Genomic DNA, 23,129 nt, shown 5'->3' on the forward strand with positions numbered 1-23,129 from the left:
TTTTTCTGACAAACATCTTCAGGCCATAGCCTAAACAAAAGATTGTGACAGCTTCCAAGTAATTGTAGCTTGAAATCTGTTGCTGATATGGTGTCCAGAGCAGGGTCAGGTTTATAACTCAGTTTCAAAAATCTAGGTTAATTTCTTTCCCCATAACAGAAGCTGCAGGACTAAAAGCATTGAACAGTGCTGAAGATCCCCTGAGGAGAGCCTGGGTGCCTTCAGTCTCACTCGTCTTCTGATTCTCCAGCCCAAGACATATTCCTAGGCTGATAACAGATTAGGGTTAGAGCTAGGGTTCTGCTGAGGAAAACCAGGACCATTGCCAAATTGTATGTCCCACTGGGAAAGTGGAAAATTGGTGTCTGTAGACTTTCCCTCAAATTTTTGGCCTGAAATATATTTCTACTTCATTGCCTATATTAGTGTGAATGTTCCCAGAAACAGAGGCTGCAACAGACATGATCAACTTGACAGTTATCAGTATAATAGATTCAAATACCCTGTGCTTAATTTTGGCCTCAGCCATACTCCTCATCTACTCAGGTTCCATGTAGTGGATTGCAGACAAGCTGCATATCAGAAATTGTTCCTCAGCTTTGCATGCCCTGAAGAGGTAACCTTGGACAAACAAGTCAATTCCACATACCAGTAACTTCTACCGAGTACAGATACTTTCTCAGCCTGTGGACCTGCTGGGGTTAGACAGCAGTTGAAAGGATCATACGAAGCTGAAGATGGCCTTTGGTAGAATAAAACACTTCGCACTTAATTTTTACCTGAAATGAACTCCTATCTGCTCTCAGCCTCCCAAATTCACATCTCCTGAATGCATGCAGCAGAGCCATGATTATTACTTCCAGACCTGAGAAGCTAAATTTTCCAGTAAAAATGGGCTCCTAATCCACAGCCTACACAAGGATGAAGTTCAACAGAAAAGTACGGAACTCAAATTATTAAATAATTTTGCCAATCTAGAAGACTGGCTCAGGGCCACCACTTGAAAATTCGAAGGACTTCTTAACTGTGGTCTTACATAAGCTCCCAGGGTGCTGTTCAGAAGTGCAGGACTAGAGGTCTCTAGAAGAGAAGATGCAAAGCCAGGATTACTACACTGTGTTGGAAAATCTGCGAGAGTTAAATTGGTACCAGCACATGGAGACTCCAAAATATTTTTCTTAACTTTGGTGAGAAAGGCCTTTTGCTCTGTTGTCCAGACTGAAAGGTTAAGAAGGGTCAGAAAGCATAGTCAGGACTACATGTAGGTTTTTACACTTTATGCAGTCAGAGCGAAGGGCTACATCTGTGAACATAATGAAACATGTTCCTTGCTCCTAGTTGGCCTAACCCTGTGGCTCAGCCACCTCTAGGCTGGAGGGTTTCACTCTAGGCTCCTGGGAAAGATCTCAGACCTTGGTGACAACTGATAGGAATAAACAATTGCTGCTTCTTAGCCTTGGAGCAGGGGGCCTTGTGACAGCAAGGCCATAGGGCAGAATTAGGACCATTTCCACACAAGTGGCACTTGCCATTGCCTTATTCCGTTATCCCTCATTAGCACAGCTATGGACCACCCAAAGATGAAGCAGTGCCTTCTAGGGCAGGTTGCCCTCAACCTTACAGCCAATTTTTACTCCAGCCTTAACTATACACCATTTCCAGCCCAGACTATACAAAACTCAGTCTGTGCTGGTAGCAGAGTTTATTATAGCAGTGCAGGCTCAGCAAGATAACTGCAGAGGAAGGGAGGATGTAAAGAGGTTTGATCTGGAGAGTAGAAAAGTACAAGTGAGGGGAAAAAGCCAGGGAGGGAATGAGCTCAGTATTTCCCAGGCACTATCAGCGGGCCTAGACACCACCAGCAGGAATGAAAAGGAAAGTCAGATTTGGTCAAGGACATGTGTGAAAGGGAAGTTGGATAGATAAGAGGACTGAAAGGAACAGAAAAAGCAGGAGTAGGCTCTTTATATTTTTTCTAAAAAAAAAAGGGGGGCGGGGGCAAGAGGAAGGGCAAGAACCAGGACTATATCTGTCACTCGTCTCCCCTGCCCACTCTGAGAATCTTCAAAAGAGATCTGGAAAGACAGAGGAACAAAAATGACTGTCAGATATTACTGTTCCAGCCACTGAGTCATGGCAGGAAACTACTGATACTGTAAACTAGTACTGTAAGGTCAGAGACTATTTGAGTTTTACCAAGGCTTGATGCAAAAGGAAAAAATATTCAGTGGTGAGGAATTGTCTCTTTTGGGATTCTCAGTGTTACCATAGAACCATTTCACCAAGCATGTTTGAAAAAAACCTGCCTTTATTTTAACATTTCACCTGAGTGCAGATGGTTCTTCTCTTACTCTCTTCCTGCATCTTTGTTTTTATTGCAACAGATGCTTGTTAAGAGACAAACATGGAGAAAGAACAGAAAAAGCCTCCGTTCTTCAGGGTGCTATCAGATACTTGGGCTACTTCAACTCTTATAATTGCTGTGCCACAGAAAAATCAGTTTATTATGATCATCTTATCCCTCCATCATTGACAGCTGTCACCATCTATGTGGCCTTTTCAGACAGTCACCATCAGTTTCATCAGTGCAATATGTGTGTAATGGGTGGAATGACTTCCACCAGGATGGCACAGCCACCTTAATTCCAACAGGAACCCAGCAAAGAAAGAAAAGCAGGAATTTGCTATTGTGGCAGGGCTCGGAAGCCTCCTCCCAGCCCCTAGGAGAGCACCCTCACACTCCCTGCACGGCCCAGGCAGAAAGGCTCAGCCAGGTTATGGGGTTTTTTATTCCTGACCTCACCACAGCCTTCAATCCAGAGGCACACGCTGGCCATCCAGGCAAATTACACTTTTCAACTGAGAATCTCTTTTGGAAAGGTAAGATGTCACCCAGCCCCAAAGTGCTGAAGAAGGGGAAACAGCAGACACTGGGGATTCAGAGATAACAGTGGGGCAGAACAATACAGCAGGAGACATGGATTCTTGGGGAACTTGTGTCCATCTATTTCAATGTTTTTTCAGATTTTAATGACCCACTTCAGATTTACTCTTGTTGCCTGGGCATTTGCTGCCACCCATCACAGTGGACACTACTGAGGGGCTCTTGTCCTACTTGAGGGGTTAAGGCGCAATGGGATGATCACACACATCTGCTACAGTAACCCACTAAGCAACTTTCCAACTCGGTCATCTTAATCTAATTGTTTCCATAAGTCCTGAGGGTCTGTATCCAGCTCATCTGAGTCACAGCACCAAGCCTGAACCAGCCTCGGCTGAGTGCAGTTCAGCAGAAGGGCACATTCTCAACAACAGCCCAATGCTAGTAATGCCTGCCAAATCAGGGAAGTCCGTTGTGCCGGGAAAGATGCTGGTGACCCTGGCAACCTACTGCCTTCTTCCTCCACCAAGAAAACAAAGCAAAACAGAACTTGCCACATCAGGCAGGAGGCATTTAATCCAGTGATGCACGGAAAAAGGGGATACAGGAAAGCTGTAGGGCAATGTGCTGCACAATCCTGTAATGAACTGGGAAGTCAAGGCTGGAGGTAATGCACCTTGTTCAATCTGTGGGCAAGCACTAACAAAGAGAGAAGCACTGAAGAGCCTCAAGTGTGGAATCCCTCCTCCACCTTTCCCTGATGGTAGCTTTAAAGGCTGCTTAATAGCTTTGCTGTTTTGAAAAATAAAATAATTTTTGACATTGCAGAAACTAGCCAGATGCTATATGCAGTGTGTCACCATAACATGGAGCATGGCTGAACTTCAAAACATTCCCGTCAGTGATCACTGGAAAAAAAAAAAAAATATATATATATATATCTATATATCTATTCCCTTCTTGCCTGGGCTTAGATATATATATCTATATATCTATTCCCTTCTTGCCTGGGCTTACAGGTACTGATGAAATTGATGACATGATTATGATTTCCAGCAGGGGAGCAATAGTTGTCTCAGTTTCCACGTCAAAAGCAGCCATGGAAAAGGGCAAAGAATATAATGACTCAGTATCACAGGGCGGAGACTAATTAGCAGCAGATCAGGAGCAAGCAGTGGTCTCTGGAAGAAGGTGCTTTCATGAGCAGAGGATGATCTTACTCATCGTCTGTCTTGATCAACTGCAGAGGTTTCCATGAAACAAACGCTAAGGCTGCCTCACTGCCACAAACTGAAAAAAAAAAAATACTTTTTTGTTTGTTTTAAAAGAAACGCCTGTTTGGGACCTTCCCTATTCTTTCCTTCCAGCATCCAGTTTATCCTGGCAGGGAGGAGATGCCGCCGTAGTAACCGGCTCTAAGCAGGAGTGCTTACCTGCCAATGCCTCCACCAGCGCTCTCAGTTCAGTGAGGACAGATAGAAATATTAAGAACTTGAGGATGGCACCATCCTTTCACTCAATGCAAATGAGCTACGAGAACATTTCAGCAACTGATTCTTTCAAGACATGCTGCTCCCCTCAGTGATTTCAGACAACCAGAGAACTGATAGCACCTGCCTTTGCACTGCATCAAAAACACTACAAAAACATTGTACCTAATTAGTTATCGCATTACCCCATCTGCAAGGTGAATTTTATTCCATCTGTAGCAAACCTGTCATCACTCTGGGTTTATCAGAAAAGTACACTGTGAACAGACTGAAACATAATTCTTGTCTTACAAAGGATTTAGCTAAATTTTCTAGGAATATATTGGGAAATGTTAGCAGAACTAAAATTTGCATCTGGGTGTCATAGTGTTGCTGCTTAATGGAACTCACTGGATTGCCTCCTAGTAAATTCTTTTTCTTTTGAAAAATCTATTGCTTACTTAAGGAAGCTTAAATGCTCAAAAGCCCAAGAATTGATTTGTTTATTTTTAACTAAAACAGCAAGTGTGTTTTTCAGGAGCTGATGTATGCCCATTCATACTGAAAGAGGCTTCAGCAATTAGCATTTGTCTTTGGTTTTGCAGCACTGATGGAAGGCAGTGACTTTCTGGATTTTGAAGTCTCCATTCCTCAGGGTAAAACCAAAGGTGGGGAGAAGAGTGAGGTTCCTTCTGCCATACTCTGCCATCGGCTCAGCCAGCTTTGCACAGAGAGGCAGTCAGGATGCCCTGTGAACCAAGGGAAACTGGGCTGCCCAGTAATAACTGACCTCCCCACCAGCACAGGTGCCTCTGCATAGCCCCCCAGTTTCACTGGGGCTGGAGACACTCCTTCCTGAGATAACAGACACTGCCTGATCACCGCTGCTTTAAAAAAGAGTTAAATTAACATGGGCAAATGCATGCCCTGTGAAGTATTTTGAAAGGTTTTAACAAGCAACTCGTTATTTGGTGGCCAGGAGTTTGACAAGCAAAGGCGATAGATGCCACCCACTCATCCCAGCTGAGGTCTGCACCACACCATCAACGTGACAGTGATGTGCTCTCTCTTGCCTTGCTGGCCTGTCATCACAGTATTTCCTAAGGCATCAGGAACTCCAGCATCCCATAAATCCTCCTCTCCTAGGCAACAAGCTGGTTGACTCTCTATTTCCTACATTTCTTAACTAGTATATTCTTAACTGCCTAACTCGTAATTCCATCCACCAGATTTTTTTTTTGCTTTTGCAGCTTATGATTTTTTAAGCAGACAAAGGGATTTGGAAACTTAAATCTCCCTTGTAGCAGTGGTTGAGCAGGCTTTTGCCACAATCAGCTAGGCTAAGCAAGGCATGGAAAGCACTCTGACACAGCACAGCCCAGCAGCCTCCGTGAGTGCTCAGACCAGCTGAGAAGGCGCGCAGCAATCTGTGGTGAGATGGAAATACTGATGAGCAGGGACAGATCCCTCAGTTTGCCTTGAAAATACCATCCATGGTCAGTTAAACGTGTTTCCTGGGCAGCCTGGCCATTCACAGGAGCGGGCCCTCAGTTTTACTTCCTCCTGCAACCTGGAAGGAAGGACCTGCCAGGCACAGCATCTGTGAGCAGTGGGACAAGCAGGAGGCAGCAGCCCCACACATAGGACATGCCCCACCATTGCTGTGCAATGATCACAGGAATATTGTCCCCACTGGTGGCCTCAGCCTCTTGTCTGAGGCACGAAACCTGCCAGCTAGCTCCCGAACATCACCTCAGACAGAGAAGGACACATCCCCACGACCTCAAAGCCTGTTCCACTCTTGTGACAGCTGCGGAAATTACAGTGGAGAAAACCAGTACAGCACTGAGAAAGTACCACAATAAATGTGAGAGACACTTTCTCTCTCCACAGTTCATCATCAGAAATGAGGAGAGATGTAAGAGACCAAATGGCTTTCTCGGGTCTTGCCGCGACCTCCCACAGCCCACCACCGCTAGCCAAGCTGCAGCCCACGCACCTCTGAACTACTCACTGATCTCCTGCACGACAGCTCTACGAGGCTCAAAACGATGGATACAGTTGACTTACATCTATAGATTTAAATTTTGTAGAAAAAGCCAAATTCATTGCACCTGAAAGCATGGCAGTTTTAACAAAGTTTTCAGGCTTTTCCCTATCGTCTGCTGGCAAGACCACTGTATTTTCTCAAACGTGTGAGGAAATCTTCCCGAACAGTATCCAGGAGGAGAAGGATGTACACCTCTCCCTGGAGGCTGCCCAAATCACCAAGCTTGCAGTGAGCGATGCAGTAGTTCAGGAGTAACTCAGAAGACTAAACCTGTGCCTGCCTAGAGGGAGGCACAAGGATCTCCTTGCAAGGTGTCACCAGATGGTTTCGTGCTGAAGGTATCTCCCTGGTGACACCCATGGGAAACAGCTAACCTGAGATGAGGGTCAGTTGCCTGGACAACTTGTCCAACACAATTTAGCCACCTCTGGGCATCTGCGATGCCTGCATAGGTCTGAGACTGTGGCACAGGACATTTGGGAGGCAACTGCCTCTCTGCAGCAATAACTGAAATTCAGGCACCACATGCATGGGCACCTCAAATGGCATTTACACACCTGAATCATTCTTCTGAAAACCAAATTAAAATAACTGGAAAAAGCTGGTTACCACAAGAAATCAAGTTGTAGGTCTCCTGTCTGTACTGTTCGAGTTGGGGGTCTGACATGTGAATATCATGATCTGATAACAATTACTGGGAAAACACCAACCTAAAGGGCAGTGACACACCCTCCCTGCTCTGTTTACAAATGTCATGGTCATATGAGATACTAGTCAAACACATCAGCAGACTAAAAGTAAACCACAATAGGATATGTTGATAAATATTTATTTCAAAACAGTATAGCCTCTTACATGACTAATGTTAATGTGATTTCAAACTGAGAAGAAAATAACCAATGTCGATTGCATGCTAACTGTGTTTGGAGGAGTCAAGCAGGTAACTACTGTCAACCCTGGCATTTTATTCTACTATTAGAAAATGTTACTAGGTATACCAGTCAATGCCATGATTGGTTTCAATACATGAGTGAGTACAAGCAGAGGACATAACTATAAGGCCCACGGGTATAATCTCAGAAGAGGAGCAGCCATTTGCAAGCAACAGGGTTCATCCTTTGAGGACTGTGTAGGCTGGTTTTGTGCACCAGCCAACAGAATCCGTATCACAGAGAGGTTAGAAAATGTTTCCCCAGACCTTTAAGAGGATTTTATTCCCAGTTAGATCACCATCAAACCATTTTCACAATAACATCTGCCGCTGAACCATTGCTAATTAGTCAGTCCTTGCTCCAGTGAGGGAGGAAGATGTGACAGCAAAGGTGGGATTATTTTAAAAGACAGCCGAAAAAGCCCCGATAAGGATTGCAGCACTTTGTGGCCTACACCATGCTTGTCACAGGGCAGGGAGAGGGAATCTTCATATCACAGCGTGTCGCAATCACTGCGGAAACATCTTTCTCTTCTCCCTTCCTCTCCACCCTTGTTTGGAGAGTTAAGGTAAGATGGCAAAGCAGCTGCAGCCTTTAGGACATCCCATCCGGGGACCCAGGACAGCAGCGGCAATGCTCTTTCAGTGTGCTCTAGAGCCCCAGTTGCTCTTTGGTTGCTTTAATGTTTCCAGTGTGAGTATCACTTCTCTAAGTGTTGTCAATAGCATAAAGAAAATTAATGGAGGATCTTGAACAGTTTGGATGGTATTGCAGTAGGAGCCACACAGACAATGTGGTCAGGGATCTACTGAAGCAAATAGTTTTGCATTGGGAGAGAGAGAGAAGAATTGGGAGAGTGACTTGATGTGGAGAGGGATTCACAGCTCTGTGGAATTCTATGGAATGACTATTCTAACACTTGGATAGTTTTCCATTCTGTGCACCATAGCCTCCAAGTGCAAAAGCAGGGCTCTTCCGGGGACGTTTAACAGGCTGAAAGGTCCACACAGAGAAACACAGGAGCTCCAGAAGTGTTGCAGTGTGGATTGGGCTCTTTGATCTCAGAGAGATGTCTGGACAGACAGAGTCTGACTACCTAAGCACATGAGCAGCTTTACTAGAATTGTTTGTCCATCATTCTCCCAAGAATATGGAGAGTGAAAGGGAGACTGCACGGTTGGGTGTTTCTGCAGTTCCTTGGTGAGGACAGAAGCATATGATTCAGGAGGCCCGGGAAGGGTTTGAAAAGAGAAAGCAATGTGTTTCAAATGAAACACCCACCTGCTTCTCTAGGACGTTGCATTGGCAATGCCAGAGTGCAATGGGCTGCTCTGCTGGTTCCTTGAAGACAGGAAAGCCTGGGTGTAAATGGCAGATGTTACATCTCCTCTCTTCTACCTCCTTCCAAAGAAAGCAGGCTCCACGGTGCTGAAGGGGACTGCTGCTTGTAGCACCAACCTACCCTATAGTAGTCTCACCTATATTAAGATCCATAGAGTATTACTTAGGCTACATGCCTGCTCCAGCATCTGCCCACTCCTCATACTACAAAAGCCTCCTAAAAACACCGAGCATACTAGTCCAAAGTGGTTTTCATTGTCTCAGGTTGCAAAGACATCAGCACCATGCCCACCCTCCTAAATGCATCCAGCTCAGCAGTTTACTGAACGCACTTGGAATCTGAAGGACCAACAGGGAAACAGGCTATCTATGCAGACAGCCTAATTTTAGTAGCCAGAGATAAAAGGAAGTCTATAGAAACAAAGTTAAACATTTCAAGGCTTTTACTTATTCTACTGCTCTGTCACATATCTGCCTAAATTGCATTCATCTGCAAATTTTCTCTATAAACAGCCACTTTCATTAAATAAAACTGATTTCTGGTGTAAAGTAATATATACAGCCCGATACTATGTGCATCATTAAGGGAAAACAGGAAAGTATTCAGCGCAGTGGGAAAAGGTCATCTTATGAAGGCTGCAGAACCCATAAACAGATAAAAGTTACATTCATTCCCTAAGTATTACAGGCCTGTCAGTCTGACCTTGGTGCTGGGAAAGGTTATGGAGCAGATCATCCTGAGTGCCATCACACGCCAGGTACACAACAACCAAGTGATCGGGCTCGGTCAGCATGGGTTTATGAAAGGCAGATCCTGCTTGACCAGCCTGATCTCCTCCTATGACAAGCTAACCCAGTTAGTGGATGAGGGAAAGGCTGTGGATATCGTGTACTTAGACTTCAGTAAAGCCTTTGACACTGCTTCCTGCTGCATTCTCCTGGAGAAACTGGCTGCTCATGGCTTGGATGGGCATAATCTTTGCTAGGCAAAAGCCTGGCTAGATGGCCCAGCCCAAAGAGTTGTGGTGAATGGAGTCAAATCCAGTTGGTGGCCAGTTACAAGTGGTGCTCCCCAGGGCTCAGTAACTTTTTATTATTAGGGAGTGCTCCCCTTACACAGAGTGCACAACAAACACGTCTGTACAGTAAGGTAGATTCAACCAAAACCATCAGCGGAAAACCTTTGAGAAAAAAATATGTTCTTTCCAAGTACTTTTTACTCTCTTAATAATTATACAAGTTCAGAAATTAACACAGCATTGTGAGATGTTACCTGAAGAAACACGAATACTTTGGCACTTGTGCTGTGCTTGTATAGAGTGTTGCTGAAGCTCATGGACTTTGTGAAACATGCTAGCAATCCCAGTGTCAATCTCTGCTTCAGTTGTGTTCCATTTCTCTGTACGGGAAACTAACCAAAGACTTAGCACTGTGCAGGACTGAGTGTAGGATAATCACCAACTGGAAATTCACCATGTTTGGGAATCCAAGACATGTCTCTTCCCTTTCCAAGACATCCTTTGCTTGATCCTGGCCAGCCATGGTAAGACACAGAAATATATATGGTCTGACTTGTCAACCAGTCAACAAACCATGCAAAAAAAGTCAGCCTCCTTTTTCCCCTCACATGTTTCCCACAAGCCTCTTTTATAACCTTTCCCTTCCACACACACCAAATACTTGAAAACCACAGGCTTCCTGTGCCACTGGATGTTTTTATTTTTGTAATGGCCTGTAGTGTGAAAATGCTTCCTAATGATTAATAGTTTTAGCCAGTTCCCTTCAGTGCATATGCGTACTTTCCTCATGTCAATTACAAATGTAAATCAAAGATGTAATAACACAAGAAAAAGTATTTCCTAGTAAGGTGTTAAAAAGCTGATAGAAACATGCAATTACCATAGCATATTCATTTTTAATTACATCCTGTACGTGATCATTTGAGACATGCTGGAAACAGAAGAATTGTTCAATATATAACTTTGACAAATATATTATAACAAATACATTTACAAATATATTCCAGAGAGACGGACACAAATTTATACTACAGAATCAAAGCCATCAGTTAAAAGAAAGGCAGTAGATACTAAGCCTTGTGGTGGAAAAGCTATTTCAAAATGTGAACTCAGACACATCCTCTTTAGTATAAACTTACCAACATTCAAAGTAGTCTTTGTGAACCTGTAGAAAGCCTGAGACAACAGCTCAGAGAAGCACAAAATTCATATTAAAAGAAAGGCTCACTCTGAAAACCAGCTATAATAATTTGAACATTAGCACTGACAACTACACTCATGTTCAGCCCTGGAACAGATTTGTGCCCACTCAGAGCTTTCCAACTCAGTGCAAAGACTGGAGGAGGACCACCATCACTTTGCAACAGCAAAGAGCAGAAATTAATAATCCAAAACCCCAGACTCCAAGTCCCACCTGCACAAGGCAAAAATAAAAGGGAAGACACACTGAAAACTTCTTTCAACTCTTGCATCTCACAACTGAAATCCAGCTCAAATACTGTCCAGGGTGGCAAATCCACAGAAGACCATCTACCATACCTTCCCATCCAGCCTCACCACATCTCCAAAACACAAACTCAGTTCTGTCCAGTGAACCTTCAGAACACTCAGCCTGTGGAAAAGCCTGTGTCTGAGCGCAGCATAAACCTGGATTTATTTTCAAGTAGTCAGCACAAGGAGCAACTGCAAACTGTTTCCAAGCTTTGTGCTTTTCACAGTAACAGCGTAATTTCTGAATTTACCTGTAGCTGCCATACGGCTTGAAGTTAGCTGCAGATTCACAGTTGTCCTCATGTTTCCATCACACAGGTAACAGGTAGGAGTGCTGTTGTCTTCCTTCTGGGGATAAACAAAAGACAGAGGAGGTTTGTAGGCATTTATTGAGCACACAGTCATTTAATTAAAGACCAGGAGAAGGGAGCAGGAAAAGGGGAAACAAAGAAAATTAAATCAGCTTAATAACCTTCGAGCCCATCTGTCCACACCTAAGAGCAGTGTAAGGATGCCATGCTGACAGTAATTTGTGGCCAAAGTCAATAGAGGATCTACACAAGCAAATTCTCAAAGAACTGGGCTGCTTGGCCCAAATGTTTTGTTGCACTGCTAAAACAGCTGACTCTCAAGGCTACAATTACATGGAAAACACCTGATCAAATTAGGACTTGGCCTTGGTAACAGGCCTTTATCACCAGCACAGCAGAACATCGTTAAACTTCCATGATTAAGTGGGCAACAAAGCATATTCCTGCTTTTCTTCTTTCAGTAGTTTCTTTATAATGGCACAAGAATTGCTGAAATGGATGGTCTTAGCATTTGCTATACATTATTTGGTTTAAAGTTAGAATTTTCACGTGCTAAAAGCAATGAGCCTTGTCCACCAAGGCTCCTGTTGAGGAGCTGGTGATACTGGAGTTTTGCAAGACCATGATGCCGAGGCTGGAGCTCGCTCCTCAGTACCCTCTCCAGAAGCAGAATTACTGTCTGGTTTGCTTATGTGCAAGTTTGGGAGCCCTTTCCCACCCCCCTGCATTCAAAAAAAACACAGTTAGTGCTATTTGAGCTCTATTCAACGTAGCATCTCCTCATCAAGGTCCCTACTCAGCCCCTCTGCAGGGCAGGCCTGGGAAGAGCACAGCCCAGAGCACATTAAGAGAACAGAACTTGGATTTTGTTGAGAGTTTAAAGCAAGTATTTCCAGAAAAGAGGGGACAGTCATAAACCCACATATACTGCCTGGCCTCCAGCCGTGCCCTCAAGGTGGGGGCTGCCCCACTATGGCTACATGCACACCCTACTGTGAGCCCTGAGGAAAGCCCCAGCCCCACCATAATTTCTTCCCACCCACCATCTCCTCAGGGTCCCCCCACAGGCATTTTATACCAACAGCCCCGGCCCACCACGGGAGGCCACTGGAACCAGGCATCTAGAAGCCAGGCATCTAAAATTCCCCCCAAAATAGAAATCAACTTCTCTGTGCATGTTGGAGGGAATAAAACAGGCCATGCAGTTACTGGAAAAGGGACGCTCTGCCCAAATACGTAGGAGATCCTGCTAGGAACAGCTCAACTCCAACTGAATGCTGACGGGGTGGGGGAAAAGTGTGAAAAATGGGAGCTGCGAAAACGTGGAGGTCTGGTCCAGAGCCAGGTGGTCCCTCCTGGCTGCAGGAGAAGTGGAGAGACCCCATGCGAAGACCAGCTCCATTTCAGAGAAATGGCCATATGTGGGAAATGGTGTCAGGAAAGGGGAACTGAAAGCCTTGGACGGGCTCTGCAAAGCCGCCCTCCCCGCGGGCTGGTGGCCGCCAGCTGCTGGCTTGTGCTTGGGCAACCACTCTCTGCAGCCACGAACACCAAGAAAGGGTGACAGGTGGCAGATGGGGGTCACGCAGGCATGGAGATGTGAGGGCACCTGTTCAGGGAGGGACCTGGGGTACTTCCCTTTCTCCATGGCACCTGGGGCTCCTCAGTCCATGCCAACACCTAACCCACTCCGCCTGTGCCAAGCCAGTCCTCCTTAGTGACATTCCCATCCCTAAATACCATTTCGTCATGGAGACCACCTCATTCATCTCTTGTCCCAGGAGAAGCAACTTTGTGGGGCTCCAACTCCTTCCTGTTAGCTCAAGCCAAAAAGGAATAACTATAAACTAAGAATAAATACTAATTAACGTGAATCTTTCTTCATATCATGATCTGAACCAGACATTATATCTATCTTTAACTTTAGTCTGCTTTGAGATGCACCCTCTATCCGCAGCAGGCAAAAATATGATTCCTTCTTTTGATAAAGCTATTTGTGGGCCTCAACAAGCCACATTTTTTGGCAATACTGTGCTCTTATCTTTAAATACTGTGAACTCACAGAGGTTTGAAAGGCTGTATAGTTTGAGTGCCTCCAATACATCAAGTCTCATGATTGAGGAGAATTTAATCCAGCAACTTTCCCACATGTTGCTGGAAAAAGAGGTGCAGCGAAGGTGAGTTACTTCTCGCAGCGAGGACAGCTGTTGTGGTTCACAGAGCATCAAACTCAGCTGTCCCATGAAACCCAGCCAAAGGCTGCACGGTCACACAGCTGAGATTTACCCCCCCAACACAGGCTGGAAGCCCCAAGCTGTCTCCTGTTGTTCTGGCTGAAATCAATAGTGCTTTATATGGGTTTTAACATCAGAGAGAGAACAATACAAGAGGGTTAAAAATTATTTCCCCAAGTATATCAACATTTTCAAATCTCCTTTGTCATGATTTTTTCCTTTGTTGGAAGTAGCTCCAATATTTTCTAAATTACTGAAAACCACTGTTGAAAGGTCATGTAACAAAACTGTGTTTTTCATTATGACTGTTGGTAACTATGCAGGCAACACACATATAGAGAGGAAACTATACAAACCAGATTTACTGTAAAAGCCAAGACCTTTCATCAATGCAGCTGTGTTCTCTTGTAGAAAAATAGGTTGTTTGTGGAAAATATTTTTGGACTTCAAAAAACACTGACCGGACAACTCTTGGCAAGAGCTGTGCAAAACTAAACTCTGCCCAGTTGAACCTCTTGAGCACCTTCTGCACAACACAGTCTCACTTCAGCTAGGTAGGTAGTGACATGATCTTCACAGCACTTCAGTGTGGACACAGAATTTTTAACAAGCCTGCAAATTATGTCATAAAAGCCTCTACCATTTTAAAGTTGCATAAACACTGTTTAAGTGGTTTAATACTGTGATTTGTTTGTCCAGCATGAATGTCATTTCTACATAGCAGCACAGTGAGTCCAAAGGTGTGTCCAGCAGTGCCAGCTGCCCAGGTGATGGCACTTTCCATCCCCAGAGCCTCCTGCAGAACACCAAGGGCCTCTTGATCTGCAGGACATGTATCTTAGGCATCAAGGCACCTGGGTAGAAACTGGGTCCTCTGAAACAGAGACTGTTACTGGTGTCCCTACGTACCTGACCGTGGGTGCCACAGCCACCAGCACGTGCTGGAGAAGAGCGGCAAGGCGAGGAACTGGGCTGTGACTGGCCCCAGAAATCATCTCCTCAGCTGCGAAGGGAAAGGTGGAGAGGAGAATGCTCTTCCCACACAGCTAGAAAGGCTCAGAGTGCTAACCCCTAATAATTTCACTTTATTGGCTCTTGCCTAGAAATGAGAGGAAAATGTGTACAGCTGTGAAGAGCTGGGTCAGCGACAGGAGTTCTCTCTGCTCGCCATAGAAAAAAGCCCACAAATCTATGCTGAAGGAAAGAATGGCAGCTCCATCCCCCAGGAGAGCTGGAATAGGTATTTGGTAGCAAAAAACAGTGAGGATGAAGTACCTTCCACCTTCTTGGTGAGTTTAACCACCACCTACCTCCTCTCTGTGTCTTGCAAAGTGGCAGTTTCCCAAGGTACTAAGGCACCAAATGTGCAGAGAGAACCAGAAGGGACAATCAGAGGTGACCTTATTCTTACCAAAACTGATAAGAATTATATAACCAACGTCTTTGAGAACTCTGTTAATTTAATGTCTAAATTGCTCTTAAGTCTTTCTGATTAGGGTATTGGATGACTGTAAGTCTCCAAAGGTACTAGTCAGTAGGAAACACTAGTCAGAGTTCAGGCTACCTGAACAGACTCCCAGGTGCTCCTGTGTATTTTAAGCACATAAAACAACCTTTACAAGTGTTCAAGAGTTCTCTCCTTGAACTGAAGGCTCATGTTCTCACATGAGTCCCATAACGAAAAATACCATTGTAACAAAGGAACAGGCATCTTTCCTGGATGTGGGTGGTTTTGATGCCTGCACTGGTTATAATATAAGAAGCAAGGTCCTGGAGAATATGAAATTTAGGAAGATGAGTAATGTATGAAGTGTGGAGGCAGTGAGAGATGATCCACAAATTATGCGGTTTTATTTAATAATTTATAAACAAACATCAGCTTTGCCCAAACTGCCCCTCAGCCTAGCAATTATTTGTTAGGCTGATTTCTTGTTAGTGCTGTTCTTTTATAATAACAAGCTGTTCCCAAAGCCTCACATACAGAGAGTTAGACAATCAAAGTACTGTGCGCAATTTTCCACTTCATTCATTCAGTGAGCTGCAATTAAAACAATGCAATTCAAAGCCTTGTGTGTTTCTCTGAAAAAATACAAAACTTTAGTTGTTACTATTAATATATACAACCTACAAGAAAGAGTTAACAAAGCCCCTTTGTCTTCCCTGTTGCAGTAATTTTCTTATCCTTTTTCTGTAGATGCCCTGGCAGACATCAATATTTCTTTCAGTCACTGTTCTTCAAAAGACACACGGTTTTCATTCACTGCCCAGAAAGAAAAGGAATGCGGTGGTCCAGATTTCTTCGGTGGTCAGATCCATTCAGGAAGGTAGGTGAGGGTGCAGGGGTCTCATCAAGAGGAGAATCAAACCTGTTTAGAAGGGAAGAGATCATCATTTTAGCAGGCAGTAATCAAATTTGTGTTCAGATTTTACCTAGATATTTTACATAAACATTTCATATTTCTGGAAAAGCAGTGTCTTCATGGTTACTGATCTCTGCTCACCCACTTAATATAACCAACATACTAAGTTTTAGCATCCCTGAAGATCCATTCCTCTTTTTATGTGGCTTCACTAATGAAACCCAATGACAGTTTAATTAATATTATACCAGTTTCACAGGTGCAAAAGAGAACAGAGGCTGAATCTTGCCCCACAAGTGTTAAGCCATCCTAACTGAGCAGCTGTGACTGTCTCCCATACCACAAAGCTCCCCCAAAGTGGCAGATTTCCATCAGCCGAGAACACGCCCGGAGTGTGCGGTGCTCAGAGAGCAGCAGCATCCCCGCAGCCCGAGGATGTGCTGGGTTTGTCCAAGTCCCACACCATCTCCAGAGCTTCTATGAGCAAGGTACATCTCAGCACTGTCCCGAGGAGAAGGCTGTACTCCTGATGTGTTATTTGGTATGTTAATTCAGTATTTCAGCTCTACTTGTTGACAGAGACTCTGATTCAGCCTACTCCTGCAAAATAATAACAAACCACTGTTTTGGATCTGTAGTCTTAATTATCCCACCAACATATATGAGCATTTCATTTAAGCTTAGTTTCTCAATAAAGATCTACTGTGTCTGCTTTGATAAGATGGCATGAAATTTATCCAAACATTTATCAAACTATGCAAAATCTTATTGGAAGAATATGTTCTGACATTTTGTGAATAAAGTCCTCCATGAAAAAGTAACACCGAAATGTGTGTCGGAGCAGAGATTCCTAAAGTCTGGTCCAAAGGGAATCCACAGCCCATCTAGTGCTCACTTTTATTCTTTTAGTTCAGTACACAACAGCACAAAAAGGGGATGGCAAAGTGAAGAATCAAAATCCACATTTTTTTCCCAGGAAGGCTAAACTCTCTGCCAAACCCAGCTCCAATTACAGAAACACTTCCCAGTATTTTCCTTCCTTCCAGTTACTGCAGTTCTACAAAGATGGTACACAGTGATGAATGACAAGGAAGGTAATTCACCACACAAGGTGCTTGTTCAAAAATTATTATTATTATTATTATTATTATTATTATTATTATTATTATTATTATTATTATTGAAAGAAACACTAACATCATCCTGGCATATGACTTTATGCTTGAAGAATCTTGCAATTTGCATATAATCTGTGTGAAAGAAATATAGTTGAAAGACCGCATCTCCAACTGTTGATGAATGTTTCCAGCAAGTCTAACAAAAAAAAACCCTCACAAACCTCTCTGCTTGGCACATGTTTTTCCAAATGTGTTTTCTTTGTTTTGGTCATTATAACAGAGATACCACTAGGCAGGTAGCAACTGTAAGTGTTCTGTAATAAACATACTTTTCATAAGGCATTTCAAGGCAATTTGATTACTAATAAACTTTATAAAAAGATAAACTTATAATCAATGTATACCAAGGATCATGTTATTACAGTAAACTATATACAGTAAGGCACTGTCCATGAAATGAAAGAGATATTTCACATCACTTTAATATACTGACATTATCAGCCAACCTATAAATACCAAGAATATTTTCATTATCGTCTACACTTAACCTTCTTTAGGCTTTCAAGTGCCCTTTTGTCCAATACCTGAAAACACACAATCCAGTTCCACAGAGTAACTCTAAAAATCACATCAAGGAAGTACTTTATTAGTTTCTCTCAATGTCTTCCAGATTAAATCTGCTCTTGTATAAACACAGCTAAGGTCTTCTGTAAGCCTCTAGTCTAAAAACACACGGTTGAAGTTACTAGATCTTTTCAATCCAGCAACAAAGGACCATGCAACTAGAACACAGCTAATAACTCCTGCTGATGACACACAGACCAGAACAAAAATCAGTGCTGAGACCCTTAGAATCAGAAGAATAAAACCAGATTTAAGAACTAAAAGAAGATTATGGAGCACACAAAAGGAATAGGTTTGTGTCTACCTTTTACCTACTCACCTTTCAGACATCAGGCTTCATTAAACTTCCAAATATTGGTGCAAGAATGAGCATAAACACCAGAATACCAAGGTAATGAACAGACAGACATTGTAAATCTGTTCACAGCAGTGTTCCAGATTGGTGCTAAAATAAGAGTTATGTGCTACATTCATTTCAAGTAAATATAAGAATATGTATACTCAGTTCAGGCCTTCTTTAGTCATCATCTACTTGGGAAGAAAGGAAGAAATTAAAGCTTCTTTAGAACAGCATTCATTTTTCTCCATGACAGAAAATGAAAGTGAACAAATAGGCTCTTCCACAGTTCAAGTCAAGGAGCATTATGTGTGCAAATCCCGAGGGTGACACCTAACCTGCCTCATGCATCCCCGCTTACCCACTCTGTAGGATCCCAGATCAAAAACAGTTGGCTCAAGCTTCCAGAAGGAGAAAGGTTTCACAACAAAATATTCTTTCAAATAGAGGTTAGGTGCACAAATTCACTGTCTCTCCTTGTAACAAAAGCTTTCTTCCTTCACGTTTGCTAGAAGACGTGATCTACACCAGTCACACCAGAAGAGCAATAGAAACTTGCAGTGTCCTTTCGGGCCCGTGCAGCCAGGAGTAGTTTCTCTTATGAATGGATAAATGTTCTCCTGGCCTCCTAGAACACGGAAATGAAGAGCAAAAGAAACCCCGGAGTCCTCCAGAGTCTCAGCATTTCCACCTAGCCTTCTATTCAAGTATTTCTACCCTTTGTTATTGATACTAAACAAACTCATGAATGCACTGAATAACAAAGCAGCAGCTAATAAAATTAAACTAAGACAGACAGCTCTATTGAACAAAATAGATTCTTCCCTCAAACAGCAATGACAAGAGCAGGCAACAGCAGATGTGTGGTGAGACAGACCTTCAGCTGAGAAGGCAAGCGGGCAGGCCATGGCCATTGTGTGAAGTCTGTGGTTTCGTCCTGGAAGTTGTGGCTTCAGCCCCAGGTCCCAATTCCTTATCACAAGCCACCTGTCTGAGCACATGCAAGGCCAGCTCCTCCTCAGCAAGCCTCCATCAAATTTAAATATCATTCATCCAAAGGACCTCCGGCTTAAGCATCCTGCCATAGACACGGCTGTTAGCACAGCAACGTGGAGGCACAAATGGGCTGGAGCAGGAGATAGCCGACACCCGTTTGGGTTGAGAACTGGTGAGAATCCCCTGACCACCTCCCATCCCTGCAGGTTGCCTGTGGTGTCAGACAGTCCACAGGGAAAACGCCTCGGCTGCCTTCTCTGAATCAGACACAGATGACTGCAGATTATTTAATATTGCCTGTATTCCAGGGGCATCCTGGGGACCACAATCAGAGTCTTTGGCCGTGCTCCACGGGGCACTTTCCACACAGGGTTTTTCTAAAGGCGTACCTGCAAAGCAGCTGCTTTTTAATGACTCTATGCTCTATGATCCCAACATCCAAATGTGGCTAACTCAGCCTCTATTTCTGGACACTGGGGATGAGGAAAACCTGCGTGACCACCTGTGGTCAAAGCCACCCAGCCTGCTGACACTGGAGCCAGACAGATGAAAGCCACACATGGGGCAGCCCCCGCTTTGCATTTTGGTGCAGATGCACACAGAGAAAGCAGTGAGGGCAGAGCTGAGACAGTGGGAAGCTTGGAGAGAAGGAGGGCATCTGTTACTTGAAATCACTCTAAAGCACATTACAAATCTGTTAAATCATTGTGGGTTACCCTGTATTTCAGAGTAAATTAGTAACTTTTCAGAGGGAGTGAAGAAACTACCACTCCACTTTTAAATAATGAAAATGCTAAAAAACCTACACTTAACAGCTCTAAAACTGCAGCACGTCACCCACCAACACCCACTCCTCTTGTCAGCAGGCTTTTTTCAGCTTTGCCTATTATTTCTGTCAAGCCAGAGACGTTTAATGTTTGCTGTGCTTATCTACTCAACTTTAAGGAGTCTCAGATGTTACAATACGTACCTGTGCCACTGACCTCTTTCCCCACGGCATTTTGATCTAAATAAGTAACAAACACAGAGTTTCCCAAATAATTTTGGATTCACTGGCTCCAAGTACATAGCTGTAAAAAATCTGCTTTAAGATTAACATCCAATTTTATTCATGCCTGAGGCTTCACCACAGCATCTATTTTTGCAAGATTAACAGCAAGATCCCAGTTCTCCAGAAATGTAAAGAGTAACAGCCAATTGTAAAAGGAAGATGATGCGTCCTAACCTGCTCTGCTCATATCCAGGAAGGTACATTTTCCTAGTCCTTTCCATGGTGGGTGTAATTTCTATTTGCATTTTTGCACCTACAACATGCAGCATGTGTATTAGTCTTTCTGCCTCCCATTAGCTGAAATGCATTTCTGATGAAACCGTGGGTGCCAAAAACTACTAACACAAACCTCACATGTGCAAAGCATCCCCTGAAAGACAGCTTTTACTCTGGAGGAGTTAAGAAACAGCCGTCTTCCTGTACCTTGCAGAACAGCATTTTGAATCATCTAACTTGAAAATATAAGTATAGAAAATGAGCACTTGATATTTCAGCTAATCCATTTAAAATGAATATACATGAAAACCCTCCTTTTTGAACATGGCAACTGGAGGACAAATTGAGGGCCATTTTTAACCTAAACAGCAGAAGAAAAGTTGCTTTAAATAGTGCCTTTGGTATCTGTCAATTAGAGCTATTGCATTGCTGTCAACTTTCACTCCTCCTTTAGTTCCAGCTTCGCTCCATCCTACACAGATCCGTACAAATCAATTGTCTCTTGCACTAACCGCTGGAAAGTGAAATTAATAAAGTGTGAGAAAAGCTGATTCATGAAGCTGACACTCCTGTGCCCAGCAACCCTGGGTTTCTCCCCTCCAGCTAGCTGTTTGAGATAGGCAGGCAAAGTGGCAAAAGATTATCAAATTGCAACTGTCATTCTCAGCAAAATGCATCTCAATGCTGGAAGGAATTTTAGGTTTTAAGCTAAAACACCACCCCAAAGGGTTCCTCAGAGCCTGTCAGTATCTGTACCTCGGATGGAAAGCTACCACTGAGTGCAGTGTGTCCAACATATAGAACCTGCCACAAAATGAAGTTCTTCATAAGAAAGCTCATCCCAGTCTTGGTTGGTGACAATAACAAGGAGACAAGATGAGACCATCAGTCTCAATTGTGAAGACAATGTTTTCCTCCCATATTATTCTGTCTGTCATGTTCTCTTCAGGTTCCAAAGAAATCCCTGTCTCATACATCATTATTGCCCACAAAGCCTGAAAGCCTTCAGGGGGGGTTTCTTCCTGCCCCCTGTACCAGCCTTGATGTCTGAGTACCTTCAGAACAGTGACAGAGGCTTCTGCCAGCAATAAAGGGGAACATCTGCATACCAATTAAACTGCTGAGCGCTGAAGAGTTAAAAAAGAGAGAGGGGGGGAAGCCTTGAAAGTAAATCTGAGCCAACTTCTAATTAATGCCCTAGGCCCTGATTCACCACAGCACTTAGGCATGTAGTTAACTTTAAGCATGTATTTAGTTCCATTGAAGTCAAAAGACAGCATCGAAGAGGCAAACTACATTAGCACAATTTAATACTCTTTGGGCTAATTAATCAGCCATAAAAATTAACTATGAGAACTGTATTCCTTATTTCCCTTGCTGTGACATTTCCAGATAAAAATACTTGGATGTGGCTGGAATAAACAAAAAGTGCTCCGTTGTTTGGCTGCCATGGGCTGCTACGTTCTACAGCCGTGAAGGCCGGTCCTGAAGAGCACCTAAAGGAGCTGAGCTCTCTGCACATCACAGCCCAACATCTGTACCCTCGATGTGGCAGCACACAGGCACAAAAGGCACAACCCTGAGTAATCTAAGACACTAAAAGAACTGGCAACAGAGGAGCAAAGCCACCGGGCAACGGAGAGCACATCAGAGACATCTTTCCTTTTCCCTGTAAAGAGGCATTTGTTCACTGCAGTGCATCTGTGGCAAGAAGCGCAGCAGGCAGGGCTGGGTACATGGGGAGCCTGAGGGCAGATCCAAGTTTGGGGACAGAGCCGGCGGGGTTGTGGGTGCCAGGCAGAGCTGGGGCAGAGGAGCACTGCTGCTGTCTGAAGGGCAGGCGGACTGGAGTCGGGTCCAGCCCCAAATGTGAGCAAGGGCTAAACTCGCCTTGATTCCAGTGGAGCAGGACTAAGCCCTGTAAAAAAGAAGCCCAGAGTGCAATCTCCAAATAGATCCAAATATTTTCTCCACTTGGTAAGCACAGTATTGTGAATGGCTGTCAAAACTGCACCAGCAATGTGCAGGCTAGATTTGGCCTGAATGTGGTCTCCAAGGGCCCAATACAACCAACTTTTGAGCTCCTGTTGACTTCACGAAGACATATGTATTATACAATTAACCATTCTGTAAACCAGGATGCAAGGAGAAAAGCTGGCTGATAAGGGCCCCCTTGCTAGGATTTCTGCAAAAATGAAACCACGGAAAGTTTGCCGAAGTATCATTAAGAACGTACATGGACCTATAAAAGCTAGAAAATCGAGAGCAGGGGACATAAACTCCTGGTTGACAATAATTCTTTATCTCACCCATTAAGAAAATGAAGAGACCAAAAACAACCCCCCAAAAATTAGAATGCCATGAGCATAAAAGAAAGTACGAGCACAGCTTTTCAGATTAACTTTTAATTTCCTTGCTTTCATTGGTTTAGGAGCTCTATTGTTTCTCTCTTGATTTTTTAATTGTGGATACTAAAAATTCTTTTATCTTTTGAAGTCCTTAAAGTCTGTTATATAAATATGTAATTAAAGCCTCTTTCAACTGGGTATAATTTACTCTATAGTTTACAACAGCTGCACTAGAGCTATTACAGTTTATCATTTAAAAGCCTAATTAGGGGCTTCTTAATTAGTGGATCCTTCAGTCACTAGACTGTGACTGTGTAAAAGATGCTTGGCAGCTATCGCACGTTACAAATC

This window comes from Columba livia, chromosome 6, assembly GCF_036013475.1.
Source record: "Columba livia isolate bColLiv1 breed racing homer chromosome 6, bColLiv1.pat.W.v2, whole genome shotgun sequence".
Taxonomy (NCBI): domain Eukaryota; kingdom Metazoa; phylum Chordata; class Aves; order Columbiformes; family Columbidae; genus Columba; species Columba livia.